The sequence below is a fragment of the Pogona vitticeps genome, chromosome 4 (genome assembly GCF_051106095.1).
Source record: "Pogona vitticeps strain Pit_001003342236 chromosome 4, PviZW2.1, whole genome shotgun sequence".
Classification (NCBI taxonomy): Eukaryota; Metazoa; Chordata; class Lepidosauria; order Squamata; family Agamidae; genus Pogona; species Pogona vitticeps.
In genome coordinates this window covers 9,888,956-9,904,367 of record NC_135786.1, presented here as the reverse complement: position 1 = coordinate 9,904,367, position 15,412 = coordinate 9,888,956, and the positions used below count along the sequence as shown (strand labels likewise).

At 42.4% G+C, this 15,412-nt stretch overlaps 1 long non-coding RNA gene across 1 annotated transcript; it reads left to right on the top strand.

Annotated features, from left to right (window-relative positions):
- The first annotated feature begins 7,066 nt into the window (after window positions 1-7,066).
- Window positions 7,067-14,711, top strand: LOC140706484 (uncharacterized). The gene is made up of 3 exons (XR_012086107.2): window positions 7,067-9,425; window positions 9,585-9,706; window positions 14,613-14,711. It is a non-coding gene; the product is annotated as an uncharacterized LOC140706484 (long non-coding RNA).
- Window positions 14,712-15,412: the final 701 nt, after the last annotated feature.

Here is a 15,412-nt window from a genome sequence, read left to right as displayed (position 1 = left end):
CCCACCGAGGTGGTGCCTATTTATCTACTTGCATTTTTGCATTTTGCGTGCTTTCGAACCACTAGGTTGGCGGAAGCTGGGACAAGCAACGGGGGCTCACTCCGTCACGTGGATTCAATCTCATGACTGCTGGTCTTCTGACCTTGCAGCACAGAGGCTCATTCAAAGGACCAGTCATTTTAAAAAAATCAGGCAGGGCAAGCTTACCTGAAGAGAAAGATTTTTGCCTGCTCGCAGAAGGACAGCCAAGATGGAGTCAGTCTGGCCTTCTGTGGGAGGGAGTTCCAAAGTCTGAGAGCAGCAACAGAGAAGGCCCTCTCCTGTCTCCCCATCAGACGCGCCTTTGAAGGCAGCAGGATCCACAGAAATGTAATAAGAGAAAAATGAGAAACTGGAAATGCACCTGAAACAGTAAGACGAAAGGGAAGCTATTCACACATACCTACAAACATCTCAGAAATAAAGTGAGCACAAGGATCATGTGTCATTTGCATAAGAATTTTCCCATATACCTCCCAGAAGTATTTTCTTTTCTATCCAATTGAATGGGATGGGTAAAAAAAAAATGTGATTCTTTTTACATTTTTATTTTATTTTATTTATTTGACACAGTGATTGATCCAATACCGTAGATGCGGTGGCTTTGCAACTTAGCTAAGCTTCAGGTCAAGACTCTTGGTGGTGGGCCTCTGGCAGGCAGTATTTAATCATGCCCAAATTGAGTCACTAGCCGAATCAAAACAATCCATCTTTTAAATGGAAAACTGACATGATTTTCCATCAGATAGCCACTAATAAAGCATATTTCATCTGCTAATTCAGTCTTGGGTTGCTAAGTGTCCCTTATGGTTTATAAAAATACCAAATCAATAGCAAAAATGCTATGTAAAAATGAGGACAGGCGCTCGGAAATTAAGGAAATGACAGGTTAAAAAAAACCACACAAAAAAACAAAACTGGAGTGAGAGTTTGGCTTCCCAAAAGTGTTCGGACAGAAGTTATCAGAAAAATGCAGGTGGTCTGTAATTTCTCAGAGGGGAAGAATGTATGTCATCTCTGGGTAGAGGGTGTTTTTTTACATCCTCCCGCCACCATTTCTATTTTCATCTCACACAGATATTTTCTCCCCAATGAAGCAAGAAAAGCAGACAGGAAGATACCACTCGATGGGGCGGGGGGGGAGGAGATTGCTTATTGCATTTACAGCCAGCTGTCCCTCCAAGGAGATCAAAGCAGCATCTATTGCTCTCCTTCTCTCAGCACCTCCCGGTGAGGAAAATGAAGTTGAAAGAGTATGACCGAGTCCCAAAGTCACCACATGAGTGACTCATGGCTGACCAAGGATTTGAACTCATGACTCTGGTGTCCTAGAAAAGCGCTGTAACCACTGCACCAGTCCTGGCTAGGACAACCCTGGTGTACTCCCTGCTTTACGCCACATTTCTCAGCCTCCTTGTCTTAAACTACCTGGGACCCTGGTCAATCCATTTGTTTGAAGGTGGCTCTGCACTCCAATCCAATTTGTAGCACAAACATGAGGTACAAGATGGAAAATATTTCTTCACTATATCTGGTGGCCATTTTGTAGCATTTTGCCCCTTTTCTTCTTGCTAGCTGCAGTCTGAACTCTGGGATAAGGTATGGGGTGGGTTAGTATGGATAGTTCTGGAGGTGGATTGCACGGTAAGTCCTGTGTTAGGAAATATATATATCTATCTATCTGTCTGTCTGTCTGTCTGTCTGTCTGTCTGTCTGTCTTTCTTTCTTTCTTTCTTTCTTTCTTTCTTTCTTTCTTTCTTTCTTTCTGACAATAGCTTCCAAAATCCTGCAGTCCATGTGGCCAATGGGATTTGTAGTCCCAAGAATCATGGAAGTGTCATAGGGTTGGAAGGGAGGACTTCTAGTCCAACCCCCGGCCCAAGGCAGGAGACCTCATACCATCCTGGACAGATGGCTGTCCAATCTTTTCTTGAAAACCTTCAGCGATGATGGGGCACTACCCACAACATCGGGAGGCAAGCAGTTCCACTGCTTGATGGTTCTCACCATCAGAAAATGCCTCCTTATTTCCAGGTTGGATCTCCCTCTGACGAGTTTCCACCCATTGGTTCTTGTCCTACCCTCAGGCGCAGTGGAGAATCAATTGATGCCCTCTTACCTGGGGCAACCAAATGTTTCTCATTTCTGGATAAGCTCCAGGAGGAGCGGCTAGAGACAGTTCATCTGCTATGCTCTGTGCCTCCTGTTTTACATAGGGCTCCTCTCCCACATCTGATAGACAATCCACCAAGAATTGGTGTAATCCATTTAATCCCCTGGGCAGAACTAACTGATATGTATGCCTCTATAATTTCATTACGTTGAAGCATAGGGGAGTGGGTCTGTTGCTGAAAAAGACAGCATTGCCCAGCCCCCTCCTTAATGTCTGTGTGCCAAAGCCTGCTGTAATCTCCCCACCCAATGACAAGAAATCAGGCCTTGGAAATCCCACAGAGTAGCTCTTTTTGTAGCCCTCCAGAGATTCAAGGACTGCAAATTCCATCATCCTTAATCCTTGGCTATGCTAGCTAGAGATAAATGTAATTGTAGTCCATCAAGATCGGCAGGGCCACAAGTTGTCTGCTCCAAGGTTTATGACATATTCTACCTTAAAACTTTTCTTGACTTTTCTTGTCATGCTCAACATGCATTTCTGTGGATGTTTTCTGGCTCGTTTCTATAACAGGAGTACAGAATTTATGGGCCATAGGACCCAAGGAAGCAACCTTTGTGGGTACACCACCCTTCAGCCTCCTCCCCAAGCTGCACAGAGTGCATGAAGAGAATCATCTCAGTCTTCCCCCAATGAACACCTCACATGCAAGGAAGAAAAATCAGCCTCCTGCTAGCCCTCCAAACATCGGTGTATGCCATACATACTGTTTAAGAACGCAAATAAAGGGAATCAGCCTGAGAAGCTTTCCGTAGATATATTATTTCAATAAGAAGGATGGAAAGCTAGTATTAGGTGATAGACGATACAATTTTGGAGCGCTTTGTTCAGCTGGCTTTTATTTTCTAATGTTTTGACTCATTGATTTGATGCCTCTCCACTATATGCAGACTTCTGCAGATGTTTCCGGCAATGATTGTGCTTTGCATTGAGCGGGTGAATAAAACCACTGCAGAAACTGCCATTAGAGATCACAAGATTATTTGCAAATCATTGTCTTTCAGACTGAAGGAACTCAGTGGAAAGGCTGAGCAACTTTTTCTTCTTTATTGTACTGGGAAGATGCTTCCATAATCCAGCTATTCTTGACTTATTAGTATTACCCTTTTTTCAGAGTGTAAGCACTAAGTATAACATTTTTGGGGTTGTACTGATATAGCAAGGGACGTGGTGGTGCTGCAGGTTAAACTGCAGAAGACTCTGTGCTGCAGGGTCAGAAGACCAGCAGTCATAAAATCAAATCCACGCGACAAAGTGAGCTCCTGTCGCTTCTCCCAGCTCTTGCCAACCTAGCAGTTCGAAAGCATGTGAAAATGCAAGTAGATAAGTAGGTACCACCTTGGTGGGAAGGTAACAGCGTTCCATGTCTAGTTGCACTGGCCACATGACCACGAAAACTGTCTTCGGACAAACACTGGCTCTACGGCTTGGAGACAGGGATGAGCACCATGCCCTAGAGTCAGACACGACTGGACTAAATGTCAAGGGCAACCTTTACTTTTACCTTACTGATATAGCAAAGCAAGCAAAGTGTGCTGCTTATATACCACCCCACAGTGATTAAAGCACTCTCAAGGTGGTTTACATATTAATTCTGCAGGCTACACATTGCCCCCCAGACCAACGAGCTGGGTCCTCTTTTTACTGCCTGCGGTACTGCCATTTAAGCACTACGCCACAAGGCTCTTGCACGAGAATCAGAGAAAAGATAGCTCCTAATCTGGGGAATAAACCTGCCATGTTTCGTGTAGCAAGCTGTAGGGGTTCACTAGGCACCACCCAACATTTTCCTTAAAAACAACAAGAAAAACAATAAAGTTCAAGGTTTTGATGCTTCCATATAAAGGCTTCCAAAGTTTGGGACCTCGTGACTAATTGGAGCAACTTTTCTCAAGATCATCCACCCGCGACACCAGATCGTCTTGGGCAATACTCCTTCAGGTGGTCAACCAGAAGAAGGCCAAAAAGTCATCAACGAGAAGTGGGGTATTCTTGGCAGTGGTACCAGCCTTTCAGAACCAGCTCCCAGTCGGACTGCGTCTGGATCCCTCCTTCGCCACTTTTAGGAGGCTGCTGAAGATTTTGTTTTTCAGAGAGGCCTTCGAATGCAACCCTGCTTGTTTTTTCTTTGCCGTGTGCTCTGCTGTCTTAATATGGAAACATTACGTTGCCCCGGTTGGACGGCTCAATTAATTTGTTCTTTTTTTCTTTTGTTTTGTTTTATGATTTCCATGTTGTTTGTCGTCATGCTTTGTTTGGTTTTATCATGCTTAACCACTCACAATAGTGTTTTGCACTAATGGGATGCTATATAGATGAAACCACACACACACACACACACACACACACACACACACACACACACACCAACACCAACACTAACAACAACAATAACAATAACAACAACAACAAACTTACCAGGTTGAAGCAATTTGTGCCCAAGGTATGAACTGGTTTGTCAATTCCCTTTGTCTCCTTCCAAAACTAAATCCGATGATTGTGCAGCAATCCAAACCCCATACAAATTAGTCTGAATCAGGTTGATCTGATCAGTAATTTGGGCTTCAGCTGAAATTGGTGCAAAAATTCAATGCTCAGCATCAGTGACTGACATTCAAGGGTTACTCAGTAGCACTCCAGACCTTGACAGCATGAACTATTATGCAGCAATTCCCATGTGATGGTAGCTGAATACCAGTAATATAGCACAGAAGACCAGTAATCTGTGTTTGCCAGTATCTGACAATTGACATGTAATGACAATAAGTAAGCATTAATGGTAAAAGCAGAAACCCAAACTATCGATTTTCTTGTTGCGATTGCAGGATTCTATTCCATATGACAAATAGGATGTTCATAGATACATTTCAAAGAATATTGTGGCTTGTATTAATCTGAAAAAAAGTTCTGGTTGTTAAGATCTTCTTAAAAGAACATAGTTGTGTGATTCCTGAGCAAAATAAAAATAAACAGGATAGACCCCTGTAATTTTTTTTACCATGCTTTCAAGATTTCCATTCTGTTCTATAACTTTCAAACATCCTGCAGCCCCCTTCTCTTCTTAAACCCAGTCCGTATAAACTGTTAGCCATAGAGCCCTGCTCCCCAGCTGATAGAAACATCCAGATTCTCGTCTTGCCCACCACCTCGAGCTAACAACAATCAAATGATATTTACCCGAGGTGGAAAAAAGACCTGGCTAATGGGTAAGATAAGATTCTGGCTGGATGTGTCTTCTTTTTTCTTAAATAAATATTTAATTGTATTTTTTCTACTTTTCTATCTGTTGCAACCAGAGTGATTTATTACAATATGTTCCATTCAATTCATCTTGTCTTACACTCTCTAATATAATATTAATCTAATCTATTCTGCTTAAATCACTGTAGATTTCATCCAGGTATATCTTTATACCTGGATGTGTCTTCTTAATGGACATCGATAAGCCTGCTCCACGTTCATCACTAGTCACATGTAACATTTACACTGAGAAGTGGCCTTGTCAGGTCACATTCTGCTGTGGAGGGGGAACATGGAAAAGGAAGGTACAGTATACTTCATCTTTCCTTTCCCAGTTTATTTTCACTTAAAATAATTTCCTCTAACCAGTGTTCTGGACCTGCGATTACCTTAAATGAAAGTCCATAATCTCACAGGAGAAGGAAAAGCTATGAAAATCGGGTTTCTGGTAAAACAAAGAAAAGAAAAAAACTTGTTGATGGGAAAAGAGCCAGGAAATGCTCACGGGTGATCCAGAGAGACCTGCTAATTGGACCCAGGCTCTCATTGACTTCATTTGGAAGCTGTCAAAACTCCCGGGCCACAGAGCCCAGGAAATCAAAATTGACCTTGGCCGCTCCTCTGTTTGGAAATGTATCACCAAGTTACGGTGTTCCCCTCCCTGCGCCCAGAGCACGCAAGAATGCATCTCAGCACATTGAGTTGGGCTGCAGCGTCAGCGCTCTGCTCCTTTCAACGTCCGTCTCTTGAAATCCGCAAAACACAGCCCTTCTCCTCACCGTCTTGTTTCGGGGAGGCTCCCTCAGGTCTTATGTATCAAGCGGAGGTCTCATTAGTTGGTTTCTGAATCCACCTTGGCCCTCCTCTCATTTATCACTTCTTTGGTTGGCTTGATGGAGGAAATGAACTGTTGCTCCAAGGCTGGGTGTGCGCTTCAGGTGAACATGTACAGCGCCAGGCCTCTGCGGTTGTTTCTGGGTATCAGCACTAGGCTAGTTTTCAGTGAAATTCAGAGGAGGGCAACAAGGATGATCAAGGGACTGGAAACTCAGCTGTATAAGGAACGACTGAAAGAACTGGGCATGTGTAGCCTTGAGAAAAGAAGACTGGGGGCGGGCAGGGGAGATAGACTTGCACTCTTCAAATACTTGAAATCTAGTCGTACAGAGCAGGGGAAGGATCTGTTCTTGATAATCCCAGAATGCATGACAGCCCTGCTATGTCCACTCTGTAGACTCAACCATCTCAATGCAAAAGGGTTGACAGAAAAGGAACTGCTTCCTTTGAGTCACCACAGTTAATGGTCATGCTAGGCTGGGAATTCAAGACATCGTGGCCCCCAGAAGTTAGTTTTCCAAGCTTTCATTGGAACCCCTTCTTCTCGTTGCTGCCATGCTAGGGTTAATAAACACAGAAAAATTGCTTGCGCATTCTTAAACGTGCCCATTTAGCGTTCATCCATCAACACAGTGCGGGTTCTGATCAGGTAATTAAACCATTTCATTGTTGATCAACAGTGGGTGAAAAAAAAATAGTAATATCCCTGCAGGCGATCTGATTGTCACTGCAATTTAGAGAAATTAAGACAGCTCTGCTACATTAAATTATACATAAGAGAGTGATTGTTGCACACCTTGGACAGCTCCATTTACTCAGAGTTACAAATATACATGAAGCACAATTCTGTGGTTCATACATCACGGGATGCAGAAGCTGTTCCTCCTGGCAGCCGAATCCTAATATTGGTGTGTTGAATATTCTGGGACAGATTTTATAAGCAAACAGGAAAGGGTTTGATTCTGACTCACAATTTAGAAAGTATGCCACAATGCTACTGGTCTTGCTCACCATAGTAGACTCATGAAGGAGCAGGGTCTATGAGCTAGTTCCACGTTGATTATAGGATGAATCAAATTTTTTGTTGAGACTTGAGGAGCGACTTGCGTAAGTGTTCAGTTAACAAGCCCCACGCATAAAGTCCTGTTCATGTTTACGATTCTCTAACTACATCTGGTGCAACTGCATCTATAGCTGAAGCAAAATTGATCCCCTGAAACTTCTCTAGAGGTTTCGGTACCAAGCTTTTTCAACACTAGGTAGATATATATATTCTCCATCAGGCTTTCTGCATTTGATTCAAAAACGTTGCGGTAGTAGCCACTGCAGTATCTGGAACGTAGGAGACAGTGGTAGTGGTGGGGAATTATAAATCTGCTGCTGGCTGCAATGGCAGGTAGTTTTTCACATGGATTTATTTTCTTATTTATTCCTATACTTTTTTCTTTGGAGGAGCAGGGGCAGTTGAGAAGGTCCCTGCCATTGTCATTTTGACCTCACCACAACTCTGTGCAGTAGGGGAGGTGGAAAAATAGTGACAGGCACAAGGTCACCCACTAATTTTCGCAGCTCAATGAGACCTTGAATGTAGAACCCCCAAATGCCATTTCAAGATTAGAGATGGGCATGAACTGGCCCTTCAGTGGTTTGTGCTGGTTCATTTACCACTACAAAAAGTGTTCGGTGACCCACCCCCTCTAGTGGGCATCATCCTGGTGTCCCTACCCTGCCTCTTCTGGTTGCTACTTCTGAGTAGGCTCCTGCCAGAAGTGGCAGGGCACTGAACCACCTGACACTCTTTTTTTTTTTGAAGTAAACAAATCAGCATGAACCACCAGTTCATGGTCAACTCTATTCAAGACTAACCAGTCTAACCATTACACTGCGCTGCTTCTCTTCTAGCAGCCCATTGCAGAATGATTCAGCACAGCCAGAAATGGAGAACTGGAGGTGAAAAAAAGCACCAAGTCCAAAGCCTTCACTGAAACAGAATCGTGCCAAGATGGCAGACCACGGATGGGCAATCACACAACTAACCACACACAAATTGTCTCGGTGACTGTGCAACTGACCATACAACGGCATCCATGGAACTCCTTCCTCGATAAGATTTCCTCTCTGATACAAAGTTTGCCATGACTTGTGCATCTTCAAACTAGGCAGGTATAGCTAAAATATATATATCAGGATTTTGGCCCATGTGTAGCAAAGGAGACTGTGTATGGTGTAGGGGTTAACAATACTGAATTTGGAGTTGGTGGATCTGGCACTAGGGAAATGCAACTAAAATGTATCTCCTAAGCTCCGTGAGCTAGTGGCACATGTGGCATTTATTTATTTATTTATTTAGTCATTTAAATTATTTTTAAACCACTTTTTTCCTAATGGATCCAAGGCTGCTTAGGGCATTAAAAAAAAACGAAGTTAAAAGCTAAATAAGGAATCATTACAATATTTGAAAAGCATTATACCGATAACACATATAAAATTCACAAGAGCAATATTACAAATATGTGTAAAACAACAGAATAAAATAAGCCCATGAAAAAAAAAATCCCCTTGGTTAATCAGTCACTAACAGAAAGCTTGCCTGAAGAGAAAGGTTTTTGTCTGCCTGGGGAAGGACAGCAAAGATGGGGCCCGCCTGGCCTCCTGTGGGAGGGAGTTCCAGAGTCTGGGAGCAGCGACAGAGAAGGCCCTCTCCTCTGTTCCCACCAAACGCCCTTTTGAGGGTGGTAGGACAGAGAGAAAGGCCTCTCTTGATGATCTTAACACCCAAGCAAACTCATAAAAGAAGACACAGTCTTTGAGATACTTGGACTCAAGCTTTTTTTAGGGCTTTGTAGGTTAAAATCAGCCCTTTGAGTTGTGCCCAGAAATGGATCAACAGCCTGTTGAGCTGCTGTTCCATTGCTCATGCCAACGAACAAGTCTCATCATTAATGCTATTTATTTATTTATTGAAACAAATAGGCATGCTCTCATTCCCTCCCCTCCGTGTAATGTGTGAATCCATAGTTACCCATTTGAGATCAGAAGTGGCCATATGCAAGTGCACTCCCACAGAGGAGCGCCTCATCCAGCTTCGAGTGCAAAATGAACAACAATATCAAAGCCGCTGCAGCCGAATTTCAAGGTGGGGACAATGCACGGGGAGAGAAAAGTAATTGACATTCCCAGAGGGAAACCTCTTTAAAAATCCGGGGACCTACTTCTCTTGGATTTATTGTCAGCTGCTCAGCACAGCCTCATAATATGATAATGCGCTTTCTTTTCTTCTTCTTCTTTGAAAAAGAGAGAGAACAACAAAACCAGAAGTTTGATTCAGCACTCGCCTTGTCGGCTGTAAAAACACAGCGGTGATAGGAGGGCCATGACCTTTGCTTCATCTTCAAGTGGTTTAATAGCAAATGCCAGGTGAGAACCAAGGATCCAAATTAAAACCTCAAAGGTCAATATACAGCACAACAGAATGTGCCACAAATAGATAAACTACAGAACTGCTGGATAGCTCCGTGGTTTAGGTAATTGGCTGTAGAGCCAAGGGTTGGGAGCTCAGTTCCTCACTGTGTCTCCTTGACTGGGGATGGACGTGATGATCTGTAGGGTCCCTTCCAGCTCTGTAGTTCAGAGATTATTGTTAAGATCTGCTGGATGGCTCAGTGGCTTAGGTATCTGGCTGTGGAGCCAGAGGCCAGGAGTTTGATTCCTAACAAGAAGTCATCTTGATCCTGTGAGAAAGGACTCAACTAGTAGGGATCCTTCAGTCTCGAGAGACTATGGTAATGTGCTCTGAATAGAGGACTTGGAACGGCATCTAGTGTGGTTGAGAAGGCCAATTCAAGAGTGACCATCCCTTCCACACTAAAGACAAATACAATCTGTCCCCTGTCCAGCTCCCTGATTTGGCTGATTTGGGGTCTGCCTCTTTGCTTTGGCCTGCTGGACAAGGGTCTCTTCAAATTGGGAGAGGCTGTGATGCAGCGTCTGCTTCCAGGCTGAACGCTCAGATGTCAGAGTTTCCCATCTGTTGAGGTCTATTCCTAAGGCCTTCAGATCCCGCTTGCAGATATCCTTGTATCACAGCTTTGGTAACCCTAACCCTAATAAATGTAGATGCCAGCCACAGAGACTGGCAAAACGTCAGGAAGAACAACCTTCAGAACATGGCCCTAAAAACCCACAACAACCATTAGATCCCAGCCGTGAAAGCCTTCGCGGATAAAAAGACAAAATTATTGAGCAAGAATCCAGTGGAATGCAACCTGGAATAGGTACAGTTTCTCTGTCTGTCTCTCCCCCCCCCCCCGTGTATGTGTGTGTGTCTGTGTCTGTGTCTGTGTGTGTCTGTCTGTGTTGAACAGGTGAAGCTGCCTTTAAAGATGGGGAAGTTTGCTCTGTTTTCTTCTACAGTCATTTTTTTTTAAAAAATGACTGTAGAAATCCAAAATGTGAAGGCATGGATAAATTCTTCAAAAACAAAACTGAAATTGATTTGTTTATTTTATTTTTATCCCACCTTTCTCCTTAAAAAGGAGTAGACCATTGGTCTAGATGGGCAGGGTATAAATCTAATAAAATAAATATATAAAATAAATTATGGTAAAAAGGACCCAAAGTGACTTATATCAGTAAAAGGCAATATTTAAAGCTAAAACCAATAAGTATACAAATTCTGAAAGGATAAAACTAGTACCCCGCTAAAAAACTGTAAACTGAAGCAACACCAAAAACACATTCAAAGCAGTGAGGTGCAACAATATATTTAAACTGCTCACTCACACAGTCAGTCACTGAGGGAAAGGTATTTGCTTGCAGAAGGACAGCAAAGATGGGGCCAGCCTGGCCTCAAGTGGGAGGGAATTCCGGAGTCTGGGAGCAGCTACAGAGAAGGCCCTTTTCCGTGTCCTCACCAAATTCACCTGGGAAGGTGGTGGGACTGAGAGAAAGGACTCTCCTCATGATCTGAACACCTGGACAGGCTCATAAAGGGAGACACAGCCCTTGAGACAGCTTGGACCCAAGCCATTTAGGGCTTTATACGTTAGAGCCAACATTTTGAAATGAAAGTTTCCTTCATCTGTGTTGACCATATTTCATTAGACAGAGCTCTTCCTAGAATAAAGAGAACCCTGTGTTACTCGCCTGCCATATATGTACTAAAATAAGGAACCTCTAAGAAGAAGAAGAAAAGAGATGGCAACCCTCATTTCAGATTTTACATGGATGAATACACAGGGATTCAAATCCAAATTTTTAAGCCTGATGTATTCAGACCCCAGGCTAGGATAAATGACTATCAGTTCCAGCTTCTCTCATGTTCCATTTTTTTTACTCTCAAGCTCTTTCTGTTCTGAATATCTTTTTTCACAAATATTTGAAAATGCTTATAAGAAAAAAACTGAAAGGAAATTCTCCCCAGGTGATCTGGGTACATCTCTTTTCTTTTTAATTCATTAGTAACAAGTTAAAGGTTCCCCTTGACAATTTGTCCAGTCGTGTCCGAGTCTAGGCGTCAGTGCTCATCTCCATTTCCAACCCATAGAGCTAGCGTTTTGTCTGAAGACAATATTCCGTGGTCACGAAAAAAATAAAGCATCATATATAAAGAGATGTGTGAAAAATTTCCTGAGTTAAATATCTCCCCTAAGTTGATCTAACTCCTGCCTTCCGAAACTGACTACAAGTTGTAGCCAGAACTCAAATAATTTCAAGGTTGGGGATGTATCCCTTAAAAAAAACCCACAAAGCAATAGGCATACATTTGAAGATAGGCTCACATTTGACTGTGCATATAACATAGTATACTTTTCTAAAAACCAATGAAATATTGGTAGAAGAAGATCCATTGAATCCAATAAATAATCAGAATAATCTGTTCACAGATTCATTTTACTCAGTAGAAACATGTTAATAATAAATGCATGTGTGTGTGTGTATACACACACACATATATACATACATACATACATACACACACACACACATACATACATACATACATACATACATACATACATACATACATACATGTGTATGGATAGATAGATAGATAGATAGATAGATAGATAGATAGATAGATAGATAGATAGATAGATAGATAGATAGATAGATAGATAGATAGATAGATAGATAGATAGATAGATAGATAGATAGATAGATAGATAGATAGATAGATAGATAGATAGATTTTTTTCCCCATTAAAAAAAAATCTACATGGAACTGAAACAACATAGGTTTCAAATGGGTAAAAGGAGGAGTAATCCCCAGAACAGCAGTTTATAGCCTGAAAATCAGAACCCTGTTCCACCCAACCTCCTCCCAGTTTATAAACCGGGGTGTAGTTCTGGGGCTTCAAATAGCTTGTTATCACCAATCATTGACTAGCAAAAGGAGCAATGCCATAGCAAAGCTCACCTATGTACCGAGCTCCTCATTTCTGCTTCTAAATTATCTTTCTGCCAGGAAAGTGATGAAGATAAAACCAAGACCAAGAAGATCCAAGATCCATATTGCAACGGATCCCGCCTGCCCTGGCTTCCAATCCCCTGTTAACCGTTCATTTCCTCTGGATCTTGCATCTGCTCACATTCCCTGCTTTCCATTATACAATCTCTTTTCTTACCACGCAGTTCATCTGTTTAGGATTCTGCCCAGGCACAAAGTGAGGATTCTGCTATCAAGCCGTCTGCTTGCGGCTCCTGCATCATGCATCTGCTGGGACATTTGAATCAGAGTTTTTGGATTAAACTCTTGGCTGGGATAAATCTTTCTTGACCCTGAGATGGTTTATATGTTGGTGCTGTTTTTTTAAAAAATGGATTTCTTTTTCCTTCAGAGAACACAAGAAAAAAAAAATGCATCTCAGTTAATGCATCTTTCTGCAGAGATTTCTAAGCAGTTTGAACTGACAACGGAAAGCTAGCGCGTCAGATGGATCAGGAAAGCTACACCTTGCGCGACTGATCCAGTTTTTTGCTTGTGGCAATGCAAACTTGGCCAGCCTGCTAGGAACACGGTGTTATGTCTGCTGAAGTGTAAGGGGACGGGCACTTAAAGAACATCAGGTGCAATCTGACTAATGGGTTTTAAACTCAGCCAGGTTTCTCTTTGTTTCTCCTTCTTTGTCTCTTTCCTTTAACCGGCCAGAAACAAGGCTCTTGAGCCTTTTGTTACACTGCTGTTCTGAAGCTGGCATCGCTTCCACTCAAATGGACGGTGCCCTGGAAATCTGAGTAGGAACTGGAGCTTGGAGAAGTTACCTTTTTGAACTATACTTCTCGGAATCCTGCAGCCAAGCTGGGAGCCGTCACTCCGAAAAGTAACTTTTACAAGATCCAGTTGGAACATTATAAAATGGGTCAGATTTTGTGATTTTAATAATAATCATGTGCTGTCGAGTCAGTTCTGATGTATGGTGACCCTTTTCAGGGGTTTTCCACATAGAGAATACGCATAAGTGGTTTACCATTCTCTTCTTCTGGGACTGTGCAGCTTGCCCAAGGCCACACAGGCTGGGTCTACTCGCAGGAGGCACGGTGAGGAATTGGCTCCACAGACAGATACCTAAACCAAAACAAATATTATTTTCTCTCAGGATATAATGGCAATCTGACTGAAGCTTTTGAGTCTCTCTAGGGTTGCCATTAGAAGCGAATAGCTAAAATCCTGCCGCTTAGCATAATAAGTCATGCAACTGGAGTAGGCCTATTGAATCAATGGAACGTCCGGAGCCGCTGACTCACCACATCCCCAATGATTAAATGGACCTACTCTAGTTGTGTGACTTATTATGCTAAGTACAGTGGTGCCTCGCATAACGATGTTAATTGGTTCCATTAAAAACATTGTTATGTGAAAACATCGTTAAGCGAAACACCATTTCCCATAGGAATGTAATGAAAACCAGTTAATCAGTTCCAATAGGAGCCTATTCAATACATTTCAATGGTGAAAAAAAAATCACCAAAAATTAAAAAAAAACTCAGAACGAAGCCAAATTACTTTAACGAAGGTTTTATTAGGTGCACTAATGATTCCAAGCATTTTAAACATTTTTAAACATTTTAGAATATTTTTAAAATAGCAAAAACAGGGCTGTCAAAAAAAACGTTAAGCGAAACAGGGGACCTAAAACTGTCATCGTTAAGTGAAGCAAGGTCCCAAACATCGTTATGCGAAAATCCCCCATAGGAAACATCGTTAGGTGAGGCAGCAAAATTTCCAGCAAAGGCCATCATTATGTGAATTCATTGTTGAGCGAGGCACTCGTTAAGCGAGGCACCACTGTAATAGAATTTCATCTGTTCCATCATATTTCAGATTCAACCACATAACTGGATGCCAAAAAAATTGTCTCAGGCCAGGCTCGGAAATGGACCTCAGGGATTCTTCTGAATTGGAACCCATCTTCTATGAAAGGCAAGTTTTTAGAACCAGGTTAAGATCTGAGGCAGAGAAGAATTCTTGGCTTCCAACTGTCAGCCACCTTCTTGTGAACAATACCCTCTTCTCTTCCCTTAATGGAAGAGTGGACAACTTTGAGGTGGGAAAGCCATAATGGGCCCCGCCCTGCCTACAAGGGGCTATATTGCTGCTGCCGCTAACATTACAGCTGACACCTTAGCTATAACAACAAAAATAAAAACACTAGCAACTGTAGCAACCTTTCTCTTATGGTATAGTTTTGCTTTGCAGAGCAGCAGAGCAGAATAAATCCTTCCCTTTGTGAAGGGAAAGGAAGGTACGAGTCCTGTTTTTGTGCAGGCACAGAATTTTGGAAGTTATCTTCTTTCATCAAGTGATGGCAATATTGGCTACAAAAATGGCAGCAGGTTGCACGTCGCCTTCAAGCTTCTATTGCCCATCAGCATATTAAGGCATCCATGAGAGAGTTGTGGCAGCATTCGTAGGGTAGTTATAGTGGAGGGCTTTCTCCTTGCTCTCCATGCACTACTGCACAGATAACATATCTAGTATTGGAATCCAAAGAATATTGTTGAAATGTCTCCCTTTCATTGATAGAGGCCAATTCAGCATGACGAGACATCTCAACAAGGACTTTTAAAGCTGCATGAGATACTTTTACTCCACTTTGAGTGAGAGCAAGAACTCTTTTTCCT